The sequence below is a fragment of the Camelus bactrianus genome, chromosome 3, assembly GCF_048773025.1.
Source record: "Camelus bactrianus isolate YW-2024 breed Bactrian camel chromosome 3, ASM4877302v1, whole genome shotgun sequence".
NCBI classification, from domain to species: domain Eukaryota; kingdom Metazoa; phylum Chordata; class Mammalia; order Artiodactyla; family Camelidae; genus Camelus; species Camelus bactrianus.
In genome coordinates, this window is record NC_133541.1 from 22198744 (window position 1) to 22219698 (window position 20955).

The window sequence follows — 20955 nt, forward strand, 5'->3', positions numbered from 1 at the left end:
GGAAATTGCAGTTACTAAATGATAATGAGCAACATGTTGTGGTATAGTAACTCAGGAAATCGTTGCTTCTTCAGGAAAGTATACATGTCTTGAATTATTTAAATATTAGTAGAATAGTGGTGAGTGAGTAAAGATTGAATTGCTTTGAAATGGCAGAAAAAGCTATTTGACATTCATATTGCAAGGGTGAATATTTTGGGTTATTAAAGAAATATTTCATCTTTTGCTATCCTTAGTTAAAAATTGTACATTGACCCCCCCCAGTAAAAATTATACCATAGAGAAACTGAGATCATAGAGTTTCATACATACTGCAGAATTTTTCAATGCCCCTTACATAATATTTCCAATAACCCTTCAATATGTTTGTTGCCATAAGGTGGAAGGAGGATACAGCAAGAAGAAAAACGAGAAAGATGACTGTCCTTTCTGACCTGGAGAAACTGAAGGAGACAGAGTGAACTATGAGAGGTCGTTTCTCATACTTCTGCTACCTCAAAATGAAAGCACAAGGTGGGACTTGGAGTTTTAGGAGAGGCCTCAAACAAGTAGAGAAACCTGAAGCTGCATATCAGGAGCCTGAGTAACAGAGCATCCAGGAGGGCAGATTCAGTGTAGAGAGACGGTAATGTTTGGCAAAGGAAATGATAGCCTGTTGACCTTGAAGCAGCACAATTGTACCATTTGACCTGTACTTTATTTAGTGGATCTAGCATTTTCTTTAATTCCTGTTTGTGGACAAATACCAGAGCCCCAATGAATGGCAAAAGCTAAAATACCGGAATCGAACAGTCACTAGCAATGAAGTCTTTAGTGCAGTGAGCTATAGGTTTTGGTGGTAGCGTTGCACAGCTTAAACCAGGTGGAATTAGTTATAGCAAAAAGCTCCCCCCAATCAAGGGACAAGCACAGATCCTCATCTGAAAGCAGGGAGAATTTAGCGGTTACAGCTCGGATCTCAGGAGTCCTGCCCTCTCCCTACAAAATGGAAGGTCACATAAGCCACAGAGCTTTAATCTCACTTGTATTTGGAACATTATGTAAAAGTAAAATTAGAGGCTAAGCATTAATATAGATGATATTCCAAGATAATCCCACTGAGCTAAATTTATCAGTGTCCAAGATAAACTAATGCCCCACCCAAAGATGTACCTGTCCCAGTTCCCAGAACAGATGGAAATGTTACATTACATGGTAAAGAGGAATTTACGTTGTTGTTGGAATTGTTTACTGTCAGCCGCTGGAGGCTGGAGAGGGATCCGAGGAGGTGAGCTGCCCAACTGGAAGAAGGCGCAAGGAGCCGACATAGAGCAAAACAGCACTTTATTGCAGTACAAGCGGGTGGCGCACGTGCTCAGCTGTGCGCACTTGTCATGTCATTATGCCTGCGCATGCGTATTGTTCATAATGCTGACTCATGCTACTCGCGCACTCGTGCATTTACTTCTTACCTCCTACACGTGCAAGTTATTGTGAACTTTGACCTGGGTCCCATGGCCTACTCACTTAAGACTGCTGACTTTTACTAATCATTGACCTTCAAGTAGGGAGACCGGCTTAAATGATCCACGTGTGTCCGATTAAATCACAAGAGTTTTTAAAAGTGAATGTGGGTGGCAGAAGTCAGAGCAATGTGAGATGGGAAGAGCTCCGTCAGTTAGAAAAAGCCTCTCCTGCAGAATCTCCAGAAAGGAACACAGCCTTGCCAGTCCCTTGGTTTTAGCCCAGGAAAACGTCCAACCTACAGGACAGTAAGAAAGTAAGTTCGTGTTGTGGTAATTTGTTACAGCAGCCATAGAAAACTAAAACAATGAGTTAAACCAAAATTTTGCTGATTTTTTGTTTATTTGCTGCTTTTTTCTCTCTATTCAGTGGTGGAGAGTTTATAGGGGAAAAATCAACTCAGTTATAAAGTAGTAGAAAGAAATGTGGTGTGAATATACTTGCAACTCCACCGAGCAGTTCTCAGAGGTTGAGCAGTGACTGAATTTACATTTTCTGATAACTCCTTTCAAGTGGCTAGTGTAATTTGAGTTTTTTCGTACAACTTTTATAAATGATATATTTCATTTGTTCCCTTCAAAATCTACCCACTCTGTAAGTTTTACTTATATTATCTTTATCTCCAGGCTTTTGTTTTTTTTTAAACCTTAAAAGCAATTTCTTACTGATCTTGGGTATCCAGCTGGTTTCTGAAACTCATTTTCTCTGATACTTAGCGAATTGCATTATTTTCCAACCTGTTTCGCACCTATGTGTACTCCTAATCTTTGTTATTGTCTTCATTATTTACCCAGCCATTGAATTTAAAACTTTGGGGACATCCTTTACTGATAACTTCTTTCATGCCCTCTGGTCTCCAAGCCTTTTGAATCTGGCTTTATTCTTTCTTTCACCTTTGCCACAGTCTTATTTTTATAATTTCTCCCCTAGACTATTGCAATAACATCGTAGTTAGTTAATCTCAACGTTGCCATTCTATTTCCCAACTAGACATTTTCATGCTCCTGTGAAACTCTCCTTTTAAAAAACTGTTTTTGACATTAATTTGTCAGAAGTCGCATTTTATTTCTGCTCCCTATTGACCCCAAGCCACACTCTATAAGTTGTCTAATTGTGATCTACTCATACTAATTTTTTGACTGTCCTGTATAATAAAGAGCTTGGAAAACTTCATGTGCCAAATAATATATATAAACAAATAAATGTCAAAATAGTTGAAGCCAGCAATTTCGGCAGTAATGGATCAGCGAAATTATGTGGTCTTTGCTGGTAATCCACTGACAGAGAGGAAAGGAAAGGAATCTTGTTATCTCCTGGGGCTGAAATTGCTTTAATCACCATCAACTGCTTGATTAGTACATCCAGTTTTTTTGACAAACTCAAATCTGATCTATGCATTAAAAGACTGATATAATTATTTGAAAGGCTGTTGTTAATTAACCTAGGACCAAGGAGATTAAAATTAGTACTAAAAGAATATACCTTCTGTCCAATGACTTCTCTTTATGGATAATTTTTTAGCACTTTAATTGAAAGCACTCAGTTTATTCAATCTTTGAATACAGAGACTGATACGATCTACTGATTATAAAATTATCAAAATTCTTAAATTGATGTTAATTCACCTTTAAAAGAATTTTCCCTAGGGTAAAAATGTATGAAACGTATAAGAACGCAGTTCACCATGTGTTTCGGTCCTTAATCATTGTTCCCCACCTCATTATTCCTAAGGGACCATTATTTTTCCCTCTCCAAATTGACTTTTTTTTTTTTTATTTGCTATTACTGCTATTTGTTTCATGTTTGATTAGTGTAACTATTTTTAATTTTAATTATGGCACACTGCCTTGCATGGAACCTGGTCAAACTGGCACTTACTCAGATATTAAATGGATTCTCCCTCAGCTCTTTGTGAGGGCTAGAAAAACACAAGGGTGTTATAAAATTGTTGCCTTGTTACAAAACCTCTCCTTTTATAAATTAGAGTATTTCAAGAAGCATTATACTATCTTTCATATTCCTTTACTAAGCATCGACATTAATATAAAGTAGTATTTAAAAGGCACATGCTGTTGATGAAAAAGCTGAGGTTTATAACGGAAATGTAAGTTTTCTAGGTCATTCTGTGTATGCTCTCTTGAAAATGGAAAAGAGGAGTGTTTCTACTTAGGGAATTTGGAGATTCCACCCTTTTGTGAGGTGCTTGTGAAGATGACAAAAGACATCTACATTTATGTTTAAGTTGGGATGATGGTATGTATCAGTGAAATGAGCTAGTTTGGACTGAAAATATCTAGACCCTTTTAAGGTTCTGTACATTAGGTAAAACCTAACACAATTTAGTTTCCATGGAAAATGCTAATAAAGTAGTAAATTCAAAGGAGAAGAGTTTGAAATTCTGGGTTTTTCATTTTTATTAAGGTGCTTAGCTCTCGTGCATTTTTAAGAAACTTTGCTATGCTATCTTATCCTTAGAGAACTCTCTCTTGATTGAGAAATAATGTTTTGTTATTTATAATGTTTTGTTATTTATTTGGCCCTATTATAAGCCAACACCTCTCAAAATGTTAGGTCATTAAGTTGCCAATGAAGATGTAGAAACTAACAAACTTTATTGATTTACCCCAGTCCCCAAATCTAGGAAGGAGCAGAATTAGTCTTCAAGACCAGTTTTCCCAACTACAAATCTGTAATCTTTTCACTACAAAACATGATGCGTTAGTTTCCTAGGGCTGCCAAAACAGAGTGCTACAAACTGTGTGCCTTAAACAAGAGGAATGCTTTCTTCCACAGCTCTGGAGGCTGGAAGTCCAAGATCAAATTGTCAACAGAGTTGGTTCCTTCTGAGGGTTGTGAGGGAAAAACTCTTCCATGCCTCTTTCCTAGATTCTGGTGGTTTGCTGGGAATTTTTGATTCAGGTCCCTGCCCTTATCATCACGTAGCATTCTCCCTGTGTGCATGTATGTCTCTGTGCCCAAATTTCCCCCAGTTAAAGATTCTAATTAAACTGGATTAAAGCTGTTAAATAAAAACTGCACCAGATAAGATGAACAGTCAAAGAAGATTTTATTCAAGAATATCACAAGGTCTCCCGACTATTATAATAAAGAGATTGAACCCAACTCTGCTGAGACAAATGGCAAGAAAATTTTTAAGCTCTGGGGTGAGCTAATGGAAAAGTACTGGAGGATGTTAGTGGGGAGTTTGGCGACTAGGGTTAGGCCAATTTTGTTTGCTAATTAGTTCTTATTGAAGTTGGGCTCCTACCCTTTCACAGAGATTAGGAGAAAGGGACTCTCTTCATGATGACCTTTCAAAGGGATGGCTCCCAGGTCCTTGAGAAAGACGTTTCTGAGTTATAAAACTGGCAACAGTCTGGGAGAAGATTTACATAGTAAAAGGGCAGAGAAAGAATTTACAACTGCAAGTTTTTTTTGATGCTCTAAAGAGAGGGAGATGAGGGGCCCAGAGTCTGGAAGAAGCCTGTTTAAAGCTTAATCAGGCTAAGCAGAACTGTTAAGGCCCCTCAGTGAGAGCTCAGCCTAATGACATCTTTTTAACTTTATTCCCAACATAAAGACCCTCTTTCCAAATACCCTCACGTTGAGTTTTTAAGATTAGAACTTCAGCATATTTGGGAAGGAACACTATTCAGCTCAAAACATGTAGATACGTAACTCACCAATAACTGAAAAAAGAGAAATATTTCTAAAATATTTTTGATTCTTGAAGTATGATTGTTTTAATCGGTCAGTCTGAAAAGTTTAATATAAAAGTATAAATTCTATTGTCAAATTAAACGTGATTTTTGAAGCCTTCTGATGTATGTAAGTAGAAGTTTTATGAAAAGAGTAATAACCATGCAATAATGTCAGGTGAGTATTTACCCATTACATCTTAGATATCAAAAATAAGCTGTATAAAAGACAATAATTTAGGAAAAACAAAATGTTGGGTGTATTAAAATAGAAGAATATTCTTCTATAATAAACTTAGCCAAACTTTTTAAGATGAACAAATACAAGCAAAATAAATATAATTAGTTTTTTGTATACTTATATAGTTATGATTGTTAAAAAAATCAACTAAATTATTTCTAAAACCATCAGATTTCTAGGCCTCATATAAATTTCAATTCAAAAGTTATGTGTATAAGATTTGTAATGTGTATGTAATTATATCCCCATGTGATTATTATTGGAGTTTTGAACAAAGCAAAATTCAAAGCCCTTTAAAAAGATAAAAACACATGCAAAAGGAAAACTGTATTTTTTAAATGGTAAGAAAATGGATCAACATTGGGAGAAATTTATTTCTACAAAAAAATCATGAATTCATTCATCTCAAATATTGCTGAAGCTAGCTTGGATATTTGAAAAATAGCTATTTCATGCAGTAGGAAACCATGAGATTTTGTAAAGAATGATGGTCTTTGGGTCTGAGTTAGTGTAACCTTGAAAAATCCTTTGCATCCAATGTATGTATTAAGTACTTAAAATATGATAAGCATGAAAACCCAAGTACTGTCACCTCTTCCTAGCCAGTCTTCTGCATTGCTTGGTAGATAATTTAGAACCTGGCAGCTTTTTCATAGGTAGAAGCAGAGTAGTAATGAGTAATAACTCATATATCTGTGCATAGTTCTAGATTACTGGCTGTTATAATTACTGTAAGATATATGTTTGTGGACTTATATTGGAGTATATATGTATGTAGAATACAAACCTATCCTCTGAAGTTGATAATTCAATGGTACAAACCCAAGGAGTGGTACAAATCACTCAGCTCAGAAAATGAACTTGAGTTGGTGGTCCCTAAACTGGAAACAACATGAAATCAGTGTCTAATTTCTTGGGGGCTAGTTTCACTGTGGTGGTAAGAAGCTGGAGATAGACATATGAAGATGGACTGAACATTAAGAAATAAGCAAGACAAGGAGCTTGCAAAGTTGTACCACTCCTGAGGCCTCAGCAGGTTAATCATATTTTTTTCTTGGACTTTCAAAGCATAAAATAGCATTGAAAATACAATCCAAGTTATAAGCATATCATTTTTATAATAAAGGCATGCTACCGTAAATTGGGCATTTTATAGTGAAATTCATGAAACAATAAAATAATAAAAAGGACACTGAGGAAAAATTACCTTAATATCAGTGAAAGACTCGTAGAATCATGTAACATATTTAAAGTAAACACATAAATTCCATTTTCATTCCCTGCACACACTTACATTTTTGCTTAACATACTGAGCTCTCAAACATATAATATTTATAATGCCTTTGTCATGTCTTCCCCTCATCTTTATTCTAAAAGTTATATTAAAAGTTTCATCAAATACTGTAGCCTTATGTAACTTATCGTCAATAACAGCAAATGCTTATTGAATGCTTATGTAAAAGATAGCATTATAAAGATTTTCCATTTTTTATTGACATATAGTCGGTTTACAGTGTTAATTTTTGTAGTACAGCGTAGTGATTCAGTCACACATATATATTCCTTTTTATATTCTTTTTCATTACAGGCTATTACAAGGTATTGAATATAATTCCCTGTGCTATACAGTAGGACCTCATTATTTGTATTATGTTGTTTAATTTATAATATTTTATATAGCTCCTCATAAATGAATAAAAATGACACATGGAGAATTTGAATGTCTTTCTTAAGGTCAAGCATCTGGTTAATGTCATAAGATTAACAGCCAGGTAATCTGGTTTGTTCTATCAGGGATCCTTAAATTTATGGTGTTTAATGTTCACAAGTATAACACACACACACATACATACGCATACATACATACATATACATATACATATACATATACATATACATATACATGTATATAAACATACATATTGTGAAAAACACAACAGCCCACATTTTAGGCAGGTGAATCAGTAGTACGAAAACTTTTAATCCTGATGATTCTTAACACTATATCAACTTATTACAGGCCTCTAAGCTGTTCTGTGTATAATTCTGATTTACTATTTGCAACTACATATTTCCCTCAATGAGAAATAGTATATATAAAGTATAATAGCAGTATATTAGAAGTACATGGGGGAGGCAATATTTCAGAGGTAATTATATATCACCTGAAAGTTATGTTGAAATATAATTTATTTGCCATACTATGCAAGCAAGATATGTTTTTAGTGTCTCAAGATGATTCCCCATTCTTTATGGAATTCATCAGTAAGACTGATTCTGTTACCTTCTGGCATTTTTTTCTAGTTTTGACCAATGGGGAGCAGCAGATGGCTCTAGGCGGGAATGAGAATGGTAAGTCTGGATATTTATCTACTTGACTTACTGCCTATGGCGTTACCACAGGCAGATTACTGCCTAGATCCAGGAACACAGCTTAGGTCGGTCTGTTGTTTAGATGCAGTTCATTACTGTGTGCCAGTCATGTCTCTCCCACTTGTCTCTTGAGAGCCATGAGTGTTAAAAGCCCTGCTTTTGCTAGCCCCAAACTACTGCACCATCTTTGTGTTTTTTCTACATCCCGGCTTCATCTTTTAAATTTTCCCTTTATTAAACACTTCCAAATTACAAAATTTCCACTTGCCATCTGTTTCCTGTAGGACTCCTGCCCGATACCCACACTATAATTGAAAATAAGTTAATTATGGAACCACTTTTATTTTCCTTCAGTCATACGTTTAAAGCATTCACTCTTCTGCTCCTGTATTATCCATAATTGTATACTTTCATGCATTCCACTGCGTAATAGATTGGATTAATATTAAACAAATGGTCAATCTTCTCCCCTACCACAATAATCCTCCTTTGGGTAACGTCTACCTCCATGCATAGTGTATAGCCTACTACTTGGGCTTAATCATTGTAATAAGATTTAGCCAGTGAAGGATCAACAGATGTGATGAAACCAGAGCTTCTAAATATTTAAGAGGGTTTACCTATTCTCCTGTGTGTGTGTGTTAAGAACATGTCGTAAGTGTTAAGGTGATCTGAATACTATCTAGTACCTACCAAATTGGTTTAGTAATTTAAAATGTTTATTGTATAGTCATTGCCTAAGAGTGTTTATTACTATGCTGGGTTTTTGATCTATAGTGAAGACTAGAAAATGGTCTTTGCTTTGAAGGAGTATCTGATCCATTCTGTAAGAGTTACATGAGTAGTTCTATGTAATTCAGTATAACAGATTTAGTAAATGAATATGAATTATAAAGGCACAGAACAATGCACTAATCCCTTAATATTGGCACAATACTAATCTGATTTGAATGGCATATTTCTTGTTGGACTCAACTTTGCAATCCTTACATCTTTAAAAATGACATCAATAAGTTGCTTTACCTTTGCAACTTCTCAATCTTCCTCAATAGATTTATGTATTCTAAGTTATGATAAAAACTGTGCAGTCAGCTTTGAAATACCTAAGATATAAGTAGACCAATCACAGTCCCTAATGATTTGAACTCTCACCATCTTGGTCTTTAGTTTTAGTGGAATAAATGTATTCTCTCTTGTCTGGGATTAATAAGCATTTATTTTATGACCCCTAGCCCTTTCTCTGTATTTCTTTACAAATCTTACATAAATTTCTTCAGCAAATATTTATTGGTATTACTGTGCTAGACGACAAGTCTATAAAAGTTTACAAAACAGATATAATGCAGTTTATATTCTACTAGGGGAAACCAACGTTAAAATATAAAATAATAATATAATTTGATTACACTTGTGAAAATTAAATAGAAACCAGTTTACTTTTCACATTTCTTTATTCTATTTTCATTGTGTATAGGGTTCCATTTTTTCGTTATACAAGTGTGTTCTTATTTTCTGTCATAAGCAAACTATTCATTTACTGCAAAGGAAAAAAATAAAAAATGAAACAAATGACACTTTACTTTCCTGTCTCTGTGCTTCCCTTCAAACCACTCATCAGACTTGCTGACTCTGATCACCTTCTGTGCCTGATTCATTGGACCTCTTTTTTTCTCCAACGCTCCCTGGAAATCACTCTTACTAAAGCAACCTATGGTCTATGATTTTCTCAGTCTGTGAGCACTGTGATCTTTAGAATTTAGGTTGCATATAATTTCTGCATATTAAATATAATTCCATCTTCTTGTTTCTAACTGAAGAAATCGTAATAGAATCAAAGAGAAAATTATAACAGATAGCTCAAATCAGCTGTAAATTCTATTTGAAAATGAAGTTGCAAAATTACAGTAGAAAAACAATGACTTAAGGAAAAGAATGCATTACCCGTTGCCAAATACTCAGAACACTTCATGAAATAATCTTCCTTTTCAATCCTACTTTAACTATCACTGTCATTTATAACATGTTACCATTAACTCCTGGAAAAAATTCATGCTCATGGTGTGTGTGTGCGCACACGTGCATATTGTGTATCACAGTAGCTGTCACCTTTAATAGTGAATAGGTGCATAAACTTTATTTTTGCATCTCATAATAGCATAGCTACAAATTTATAAAGGATGTTTAACAGTTAATGTTTTTATCTGAGAATGGAAATTAAAATATGTCAGTCACCTCTATTGAAGCAAGGCTAAGAATAAGCTCTCAAAAATGGCGATTTTTTGTACAGTGATTAGGTTTTTGCAATATGATTATGAAGAATATTTTTAAATACCTCTAAACTGATGTTTTTTTCTGGAAATGTTTTGTTTTTATTTCACTGATAGCTTGCCCTCATTTAGAACTTTGACTTCAGGGTTCCAGGGAAAGTTATGCTAGTTGCACTTCAAATAAAAGAAAGAAAATTAACCATTATTTTTAGTAGGGAGTGAAATTGAGAATTGAGGGGATGGTAAATCTTATTTCCCTTAAGGAAACTAATGCGCATCTACTGAGTCCCAGGGACAAGGATGTGGTAAACTACAGATACAGTCAGCCCTCCATATCTGTGGGCTCTGCATCCACAAATTCAACCAAACTCTGATTGAAATTTTTTTTTAATTCAGAAAGTTCCAAAAAGTAAAATTTGAATTTGCTGTATGCTAGACCATTGACATAGCATTTACATTGTGTTAAGTATTATAAGTAATGTAGAGATGATTTAAAGTATACAGACAGGTATGCATAGGTTATATGCAAATATTAAACCATTTTATACAAGGGACTGGAGCATCTGAAGATTTTGATATCTGGGGGTGGGTCCTGGAACTAATCCCTCCTAGGTACATAATACTTAATGCAGAGTAAAGTGAAATCTCAAAAGAGTGAATGCTTTCCCTATTTGCCCTTTAAAACTCTTCAGGGAAATAATGAACCAATATATGTATGTTATGTTTATAAAAATGATGGCAAAGCACGTACAGAAGTTAATCACTTGAACTGGCTGTATATCATGTTTAGAAAGAGATGTAGTACGTTTAGGAAGATAAGCAATCAGAAATACTCTTTCTGAACTAACACTTTTTTCCTACATTTTAATTTTTGAAAAAGTTATAATTGACATATATTTCATGTGTACAGCATGAATCAATATTGGTATACATTCTGAAATGATCACCACAATAAGTCAGATAACATCTATCACCTTACAGTTACACATTTTTTCCTGTGACGAGAACTTCAAGATCTACTCTTTTTTTTAGCAACTTTCAAATATATAACACAGTATTATTAACTATAATCACTAATGTACATTATATCCCATGACTTATTTTATAATTGAAAGTTTGTGTCTTTTGACCTACTTCACTCATTTCTCCCACCTCCATCCCCTGCCTCTAGCAACCACCAATTTGTTCTCATTATTTATAAGCTTAGTTGTTTGTTTTTGTTTGTTAGTATACATATAACTGAGATCATTTGGTATTTGTTTTTCTCTGAGTTACTTTACTTGGCATAATACCCTTGAGGTCCATCCATGTTGTCACAAATGAGAAGATTTTATTCTTCTTTATTACTGAATATATTCCATTGTATAAATATACTACCTGTTTATTCCATTCACCTGTAGGTGAACACAGGTGGCTTCCATATCTTGGCTATTGTAAATATTGCTGCAATGAACATTTCTGTGCATATCTTTTTGAATGAGTGTTTTTGTTTTCTTCAGGTAGATAACCATAAGTGAAATTGCTGGATCACATAGTAACTCTATTTTTGCTTTTTGAGGAACCACCACACTGTTTTCCATAGTGACTGCACCAATTTACAATACCACAAAAAGTGCATATGGGTTCCCTTTTTATACTTCCTCATCAACACTTCTTACTGTCTTTTTGTTGATAGACGTTCTGACAGGTGTGAGGTAGGTATCTCATTGGGGTTTTGATTTGCATTTACCTGATGATTAACGATGATGAGCATTTTTTTTATGTTTCTATTGGACATCTGTATGTCATCTTTGGAAGAATGTCTATTCAAGTCTTGTGCCCATTAAAAAATGTTTATTTGTATAAGTTCATTATATATTTTGGGTGTTAATCCCTTATAGAATGTATCATTTGCAAACACCTTCTATTCAGTAGGGGGAATTTTTATTTTGTTGATAGTTTCCTTCACTACTTAAAAGCTTCCTACTTTGATATGGTCCCATATCTTTATTTTTGTTTTTGTCTCCCTTGCCAGAAGAGATAGATCCAAAAATATTGTTGCTAAGACCAATGTCAAAGAGCACACTGCCTAGAACTTTTTAGTTAGGAGTTCAGTGGTTTCAGGTCTTACATTGAAGTCTTTAATGTATTTTGAAATTATTTTTGGATATACTGGGAGAAACTATTCCAGTTAGATTATTTTTGCATGTAACTGTTCTATTACATGTTGCATGTAGTTTTCCTAGCACCATTAACTAAAGAGGCTATTGTTGCCCATTGTAAAATCTTTCCTCCTTTGTTACAGATTAATTGACCATATAAGAGCGGGTTTATTTTGTTCCATTGATCTATGTGTCTGATTTTGTGTCAGGACCTCACTGTTTCGAATACTGGAGCTTTGTAGTATTGCTTGAAATTAGGGAGCATGATACTTCCATATTTGTTCTCCTTAAAATTGCTTTGGCTATTCAGAACTTTTGTGTTTCCATACAAATCTTAGAATTACTTGTTGTAGTTCTGTGAGAAATGCCTTTCATATTTTGAAAGGATTGTATTGAATCTGTAGATGGCCTTGGGGAGTATGGTCACCTTAACAATTTTTTTTTAATCCATGAGCACAGTATATCTTTTCATTTGTTGGTGTCTTCAGTTTCCTTCATCAGTATCATAGTTTTCCAAGTACAAGTCTTTTACCTCTTTGGTTACATTTATTCCGAGGTATTTATATCTTTTTGATGCAATTTCTGATATTTTGCTGTTAGTGTATAAAAATGCATATTGTGTACCTTGCAGTTTTACTGAATTTGTTATGAATTCTAAAAGTTCTTGGATGGAGACTTTAGGGTTTTCTGTATATAAAATCATGTTCAAAGATACTGACAGTTTTACTTCTCCAATTTTACTTTCTTTTTCCTTGGATGCATTTTCTTTTCCTTGTCTAATTGCCTTACCTAGGACTCTCAATACTATGTTGAATAAAAGTGGCAGGAGTGGGCATCCTTGTCTTGTTCCTGATCTTAGAGAAAATGCTTTCAGGTTTTTGCAGTTGAATACGATGTGAACTTGAGTTTGTTATGTGTGGGTTTTCTTATGTTAAGGTATGTTTCTCTGTACCCACTTGTTGTTTTTATCCTAAATGAATAATTTTGTCAAAATCTTTTTACATCTATTGAGATAATTATATAAATTTTATCCAATTTGTTAATGTGGTTAATCATTGATTTGCAGATCCTGAATCTTCCTTGAATCCTTGGAATAAATTCTACTTGATTATGGTGTGGATGATCCTTTAAATGTATTGTTGAATTTGGTTTACTAATATTTTATTGAGTATTTTTGCATCTGTGTTCATCAGGGATATTGGCCTGTAGTTTGTGTGTGTGGTGTCTGGTTTTGAGATCATAGTGATGCTGGCATAGCAGAATGACTTTAGAAGTGTTCCTTCCTCTTAGATTTTGAGAAAGACAGGGGTTAAATTTTCTTTAAATGTTTTATAGAAATCACCTGTGAAGTTGTCTGGTCCTGGATTTTTGTTTGTTGGGCTTTTTTAAAATTTTAACTGATTCAATTTCATTTCTAGTAATCAGTTTGTTTATATTATTTTTTCCTGATACAATCTTGGGAGATTTTACATTTCTAGGAATTTACCTATTTCTTCTGGATTCTCCATTTTAGTGGCATATAATTGTTCTTAGTAATCTCTTATAATCATTTGTTTTTCTGTGGTGTTGGTTGTAATTTCTCTTATTTCTGATTTTATTTACACCTCTTTTTCTTAATGGACTTTTGCTAAAGCTTTATTCCATTTTCAAAGTAACAGTTTGTTCTTTTATTGATTTTTTCCCCCTATTTTATTAAGGCTCTACTTTATTTCCACTCTGATCTTTATTATTTATTTCCTTCTATAAACAGTGGATTTTGTTTGTCCAAATTTTTTTAGTACCTTGGGAGGTAAGATAGGTTGCTTGAGGTTGTTTCCTGAGGTAGGCTTGTGTGACTATAAACTTACCTCTAAGAACTGCTTTTGCTGCATCCCATAGAGTTTGGATCATTGTGTTTTTGTTTTCATTTGTCTCCAGATATTTATTAACTCTTGTATGTCTTCAGTGACCCATTAGTTGTTTAGCAGCACATTATTTAGATACCATGTGTCTGTGATTTTGCAATTGTTTTTCTTGTAGTTAATATTTAGTCTCATACTGTTGTGGTTGGAAGACATGCTTGGTATTTCAATCTTCCCAAATTTATTAAGACATGCTTTGTAGCCTAACATATGATCTACCTTGGAGAATGTTCCATGTGCACTTAAAAATAATGTGTATTCTGCTGTTTTTGGTGAATATGTCTATTAATTTTATCTGTTAATTACATACCGATTAATTCAATCTGACCTAATGTGTCATTTAAGGCCAGTGTTTCCTCATTGATTTATCTTTTTTTGTATGCATGGTATGTCTATTGATGTAAGTGGGATGTTAAAATCCCCTGCTATTATTGTAGTGCTGTCAATTTCTCCGAAGTTTTGCTGCCCAGTTTTCTTTCCATTTCCTTTGGCATGGAATATTCTTTTCTATCCCCTCACTTTCAGTCTCTGTGTTTTTAAATCTGCAGCAATTCTCTTATAAGCAGCATTTATATATCTTGTTTTTTTTTTAATTCATCTTCTCTATCTTTTGATTTGACTTAGGCCATTTACATTTAATTACTGATAAGTATGTACTTATTGCCATTTTTTACATTGTTTTCTGGGGGTTTTTAGTAGGTTATTTTGTACCTTTTCTTCTTGTGATTTAATGGCTACCTTTAGTGTTACATTTGGATTCCTTTTTCATGTTGCATGTATGTATCTATTACAAGTTTTGGATGGTTGTTACCATGAGGTTCATATATAGCTATATACACATATGATTATTTTAAGTTAAGATTTCAAGTTTGAACACATTCTAATCAACCCAAATTTTCATTCCTTCCACTAAGTTTAATCTTTCTGATGTCATATTTTAACATCCTTTTGTGTGTGTATTCCTTAACTACTCAAAGTAAATATAGATGATTTTAAAACTTTTGTTCTTTAACCTTCCTATTAGCTTTATAATTAGTTGATCTTCTACCTTTAATGTATGTTTGCTTTTACCAGTGAGATATTTTTCCTTTCATAATTTTCAATTTCCAAGTGTAGCCTTTTCCACTTAGAGAAGTTATTTTTATCATTTCTTGTAAAGCCTGTTTATTGGTGCTGAACGCTTAGCTTTTGCCTGTCCGTAAAATTGTTTATCTCTACTTCAAATCTGAAAAATAATCTTGCTAGGTAGAATATTCTTGCTTCTAGAATTTTCCCTTTCATCACTTTGAATATATTGTTTCACTACCTTCTGGCCTGCAAAGTTTCTGCTGAAAAGTCAGCCGATAGCCCAATGGGAGTTCCCTTATATGTAACTCATTATTTTATTCTTGCTGCTTTTAAGATTCTATTTTTAATTTTTGCCACTTTATAATATATCTTGGTGAGGACTACTTTGGGTTCATGTTTGGGACTCTCTGCTTCCTGGACTTAGATATCTCTTTCTTTCTTCAGGTTAGGGAAGTGTTCAGCTCTTATTTCTTCAAATAAGTTATCTTGCCTTTTCTCTCTCTTCCTTCCCCTCATATAATGCAAATGTTATTAGGTTAGATGTTGTCCTAAGTGTCTTTTAAACTCTTCTCATTTTTTAATTTTTTTTTTTTCTGTTCAGCTCAAGTGAACAAGATGAGTGAACAGTTTTGAGTCTCTTCCTGGTGACTAACCAGTTCCTCCTTATCATCTAATCTATTATTGATTCCATCTAGTGCGTTTTATTTCAGTTATTGTATTCTTCAGCTCTGTTTAATAGTTCTTTATGTTAAAAAGAAGAATTTTCTCCTTTTTAAAATTCTGCCTGTTTCCATCTATTCTTTTGAGTTCAGTGAGCGTTGTTGTAATGATTACCTTGAACTCTATCAGATAGATTGCTTTTCTCCATTTAATTATTTTTCTGATGTTTTATCTTTCCCTTAGTTTGGAACATATTTTTTCATCTCCTCATTTTGCCCAATTCTGTGTTTATTTGTATGTGTTATGTAGATCAGTTACATTTCCCAATCTTGGAGAATTGGCCTTATGTAGGAAATGTCCTACATTTGTTGACCCTAAAGGAACCAATTAATTCATATAGAAAAAGATAATTATAAAAATATGAATATAGTTTTATTACACTTTAGTAGAAGCTGTATCTGTGAGAAATTTGTGCTATGAAGTTGCTTCACTTACTCATTCAACTTAGGAAACTGCAGCCCATGGTTCTGGAAATAATGTAATAGTTTTTTTTCCCCCCCAAGTTTCAACTGTCCCTATCCCATTTTCACTGTGTATGCATGGACATGTATTCACACATATATATGCTAGCACACATACATAACTTACAATAACCCATACAGTTACAAGACAACAGAAGAGAATTATAATCACTCATTTTTCTTTCCAAAATTGGTAAAATTCAAAATTATTGATTTATTTACATATCTAACATGCATTTGGAAGAATTAGTTATTCTTGGAAACTAGTCCAGTAATAACCAGAAAAAAACTGTTTTTGTTTTTCCATTGCCCACTAACTTTGAAGCTTATAACATAATACTTACTGATTGACGACTGGTATACAGTCCCTCCAGTGGTGAACTTACTGACTTTTTATTATCTAATTTTAGAAGGGTATTCTATAATCCTAAGTCACTCTGAAATACGTACTTGGAACAAAATCCCAGAAGTTGTACCCATGACATTGTAATACAAATAACAAAGAATTCAAAATAAAATAACAAATAATTTTAAAATAAGATAGCTAGCAAAGACATAAAATTTCAATACAATATAAGGATTTGGGGTACTTACAAATTGTAGAAGTAATATATTAGGAACCAGGAAGGATTAAACCATATGCAGCTAGAAATATTTGCCTCTAATGATGGAACATTTCATTTACAGTGGGAAATGGCACTTTCCATACCCACAAAAATAATTGATTCAGATCTAAAAACTCTAAGACATATAGAGCTAATTTTTTGACATTGAAAGAAAAAAAATTCTGGAGACATCTGAACAGGAGAAGAAAAAATCTCGTAGTATTCAATGCACAAAGAAAATGAACCAGTTCTATAGCTGTTGAAAGAATAAATGTGTTGGCTAAGAAAAATATAAATCACTTTTGCTCAAATAGTGGAGCAATGAATAGAAATTCTAAAGCTGCAAAAACTAAGTACATGCAGCATTTTTGTTCTCCCTAAAAAAATAGACAAGCTAAGATTAAAAAAAAAAAACTCAGGAATGTATAAACTTTGAAACTATAGTGGTATAAATACCATATTTATTTAATTATAGAAAAATCTAAGTTACATTTAAAAATATAAACATTATAGGCATAAGAATACAAAATAATATGAAACAACACTGAGATGTGCAGATGGGATAAGTAGTGAATTATTATATTTCTAATTGTCTTATTTTTCATATTAAGTATCTGATTAAATTTTAAATGTAATTCAAAACCATGATAAAAGATAACTATTTTTTATATTTTGGTATTTTAGAAGAGACAAATTATAGTAAAAATGTTACTAAGTTTTCTCCAATTTTTTTTAGTTCATTCTGTTTGGTAGTTATATTCTGCTACTTTGATCTCTATCAAATATAAATGTATCTTGGGAAATCTTTTGACCTACACATACTTTAAAATTGTTAAATGTTACTATTTCCATCTTCTAAGCCCCTGTGGAATTTGATCTATGAAAGAAATAATCCTGCTTTTTTTCACTCTATTAATTATGCTAGTGTATAATATAGGACACTTTTCATACTGGAGTTTTTCAAACACATTATTGACCCTGGAATAAAAAAGATGAGCCATAGTATTTTTACTTCTAAACTCATTTTATTGGCAATTTTTGTCATAAAATGGGTATTGAATCTTGTCAGATGCTTTTTCTGCATCAGTTGAGATGATCAGATTTTTATGTTTCATTTTGTTAATATGGTATACAACATTGATTTGCAGATGTTGAACCATCCTTGCATCCCTGAGATAAATCTCACTTGATCATAGTGTATGATCCTTTTAATGTATTGTTGAATTCAGTTTTTTGTACTTTATTGAGAATTCTGTGTTCATCAGAGATATTGGCCTGTAACGTATGTGTGTTGTTTTTATCTGGTTCTTGTATCAAGATAATTTTGGCCTCATAACATAACTCCTAAAATGAGTTAGGAAGTGTTCCTTCCTCTTTAGAGTTTTGGAAGGTTTTGAGAAGGGTAGTGTTATCCAAAGAAGAGAAGTTAAATTCTTCTTTGAATCTTTGGTAGAATTGAACTGTGTAGCTGTCTCATTCTGGATTTTTGTGTTTTGGAAGGTGTTTGATTACTGTTTCAGTCTCCTTACAAGTGATCAGTCTATTCAGACTATCTACTTTCTCATCTCCTTTTAGTGATTTAGTCTTGAACGATCGTATGATTCTAAGAATTTATCAGTTTCTTCTAGGTTGGCAAATTTGTTGGCTTATAGCTGTTTACAATATTCTTATTATCCTTTGTATTCCTGTGTTATGTGTTATTTCTCCTTTCATTTCTGATTTTATTTATAAAAATCTTCTCTAGTTTTCTTTCCTAATAAGTCTAGCTAAAGCTTGTCAATTGTGTTCATCTTTTCAAAGAACCAGCTAGAAGTTTTATTTATCTTTTCTGTTGTCTCTTCAGTATCTAAATCCACTCTAATCTCTGCTATTTCTTCCCTTCTGCTGACTTTGGTTGGGCTTCATTTCTTCTCTTTCTAGTTCCTTTTGGTTTAAGGTTAGAATGAGACTTTTCTTATTTCTTGAGGCAATCCTGTATTGCTGTTAGCTTCCTTCTTAGTACCATTTTTGATGCATTCCATAGATTTTGATATGTTTTTTCATTTTGTTTTGTCTTCAGATAGTTTTTGATTTCTCCTTTGATTTCTTTCTTAACCCAGTAGTTGTTCAGTCTTCACATATTTGTGACTTTTCCAGCTTTCTCCTTGTAATTGATTTTTAGTTAAATACCATATGAGCAGAAGAGATGCTTGATATAATTTAAATCTTCTTAAATTTATTTAGACTTATTTTGCATTCCAGCATATGGTCTATTCCTTGATAATGTTCCATGTGTCCTTGGAAAGAATGTGTATTCTATTGCATTTGGATGGAATGTTCTGTATAAATCTATTAAGTCTCTCTGGTCTAATGTTTCATTTAAGGCCACTATTTTCTTGTGGACTTTTCCCTCTGAATGACCTATCTATTGATGTAAATAGGTCATAAAAAGTCTCCTATGATTATTTGCTGTCAATTTCTCCTTTATTTATGTTCATAATTGATTTATATACTTTGGTGCTCCTCTGGTGCACATATATTAATAACTTATATCTTGATAAATTGTGCCCTTTATTGTTATATAATGTTCATCTTTGTCTCTTGCTATGTTGTTTACTGGAAGTCTAATTTTTATGAGTATGACTACACTCACTTTCTTTTGGCTGCCATTTACTGGAGTATTATCTTCATCTCTTCACCTGGAGCCTATGTTTTTTTTTTCTTCAGAGCTGGTATGAATCTCTTGGAAACAGCATATAGTTGGGTCTTGTTTTTTAATCCATTCAGCCACTTTGTGTCTTTTGATTGGTTAATTCAATCCATTTACATTTAGGGTGACTATTGATAGAAGAGGACTTACTATCTCTTGTTTTCTGATTGCTCTATATCTGCATTGTTCCTTTTTCCTTGTGTTTGCCATTTTAGTTTGGTCATTTTCTATGTTTTTCTCAGTTTCCTCTTTTTCTAAATTTTTCATATCTTTTCTTTCAATTTGTTTTGTGGTTATCATAAGGTTTGTATAAAATATCTCAGATAAAATTGTTACTTTCTACTGATAGCATCTTATCTTCATTTGCTATATAAGTCCCATATTTTTCCTCTTTCCCTTAGTTTTATCAAATTATCAAATTCTATCTTTTAACATTGTGTGTTTCTTACCAAACTGAAGTAGCTAGTTATTTTTACTGTTTTTTCCCTTAACCTTTTTGTTACAATTAAGTATTTAATAACCTTTTCTGATATAAAGTTGTAATTTTCTGATTCTATCACCTTACTCAAATTTTTTCTGTACTTTTGCCTTTTTTGTTTCAGGTAGAAGAGCTTCTTTTAACATTTTGTATAAGCTAGGTCTAGTGTTGATGAATTCCTAACCACTTGTTTGTCTGGGAAAGACTTTATTTCTCCTTCATATCTGAATAACTTTGCTTAATACAGTTTTCTTGGCTGAAAGTTTTTATCTTTCCATATCTTGAATGTCATCTTGTGCTCTCCTGGCCTGTAGAGTTTCTGCTGAGAAATGTGCTGACAGCCTAATGGGGGTTCCTTTGTAGGTTACCATCCTTTTTTCCCCTACTGTCTAAAATTCTTTGTCATTAACTTTTGACATTTTTAGTATGTGTCTCAGAGAAACACGTTTTATAGTGAAGTAATTAGGAGTTCTCTTAGCTTCATAGGCCTGTAATATCTAGTTTGCACCTCAGATGTGGGACATTCTCATCTGTTGTGTCTTTAAATATACTTTCTGCTCCTTTCTTCCCCTCTCTCTTCTAGGATACCCATTATTCCAGTATTGCCCTTCCTAATAGAGTGAGATAGTCCTCATAGAATTTTTTTTCCACTTTAATTCTGCCTTCTCTTCTACCTGTATCATTTCAAGATTCCCATCTTTGAGCTCACTAATTCTCTCTTCTGTATGTTCCACTCTATTTCCAATGCTTTTTAATACGTTCTTCATCTCATTGAGTTCTTCAGCTCCAGAAATTGGTTCTTTTTTTAG

The 20955-nt window shown here is 33.2% G+C and overlaps 1 long non-coding RNA gene across 1 annotated transcript in view; it reads left to right on the forward strand.

Annotated features, from left to right (window-relative positions):
- Positions 1–385: 385 nt before the first annotated feature.
- Positions 386–20955, forward strand: part of LOC123617015 (uncharacterized) — a 151804-nt gene continuing 131234 nt past the window's right edge. Inside the window, exons 1-2 of the long non-coding RNA XR_012502632.1 lie at positions 386–513; positions 7748–7795. This is a non-coding gene — a long non-coding RNA (uncharacterized LOC123617015). The remainder of the gene's footprint in view (positions 514–7747; positions 7796–20955) is intronic.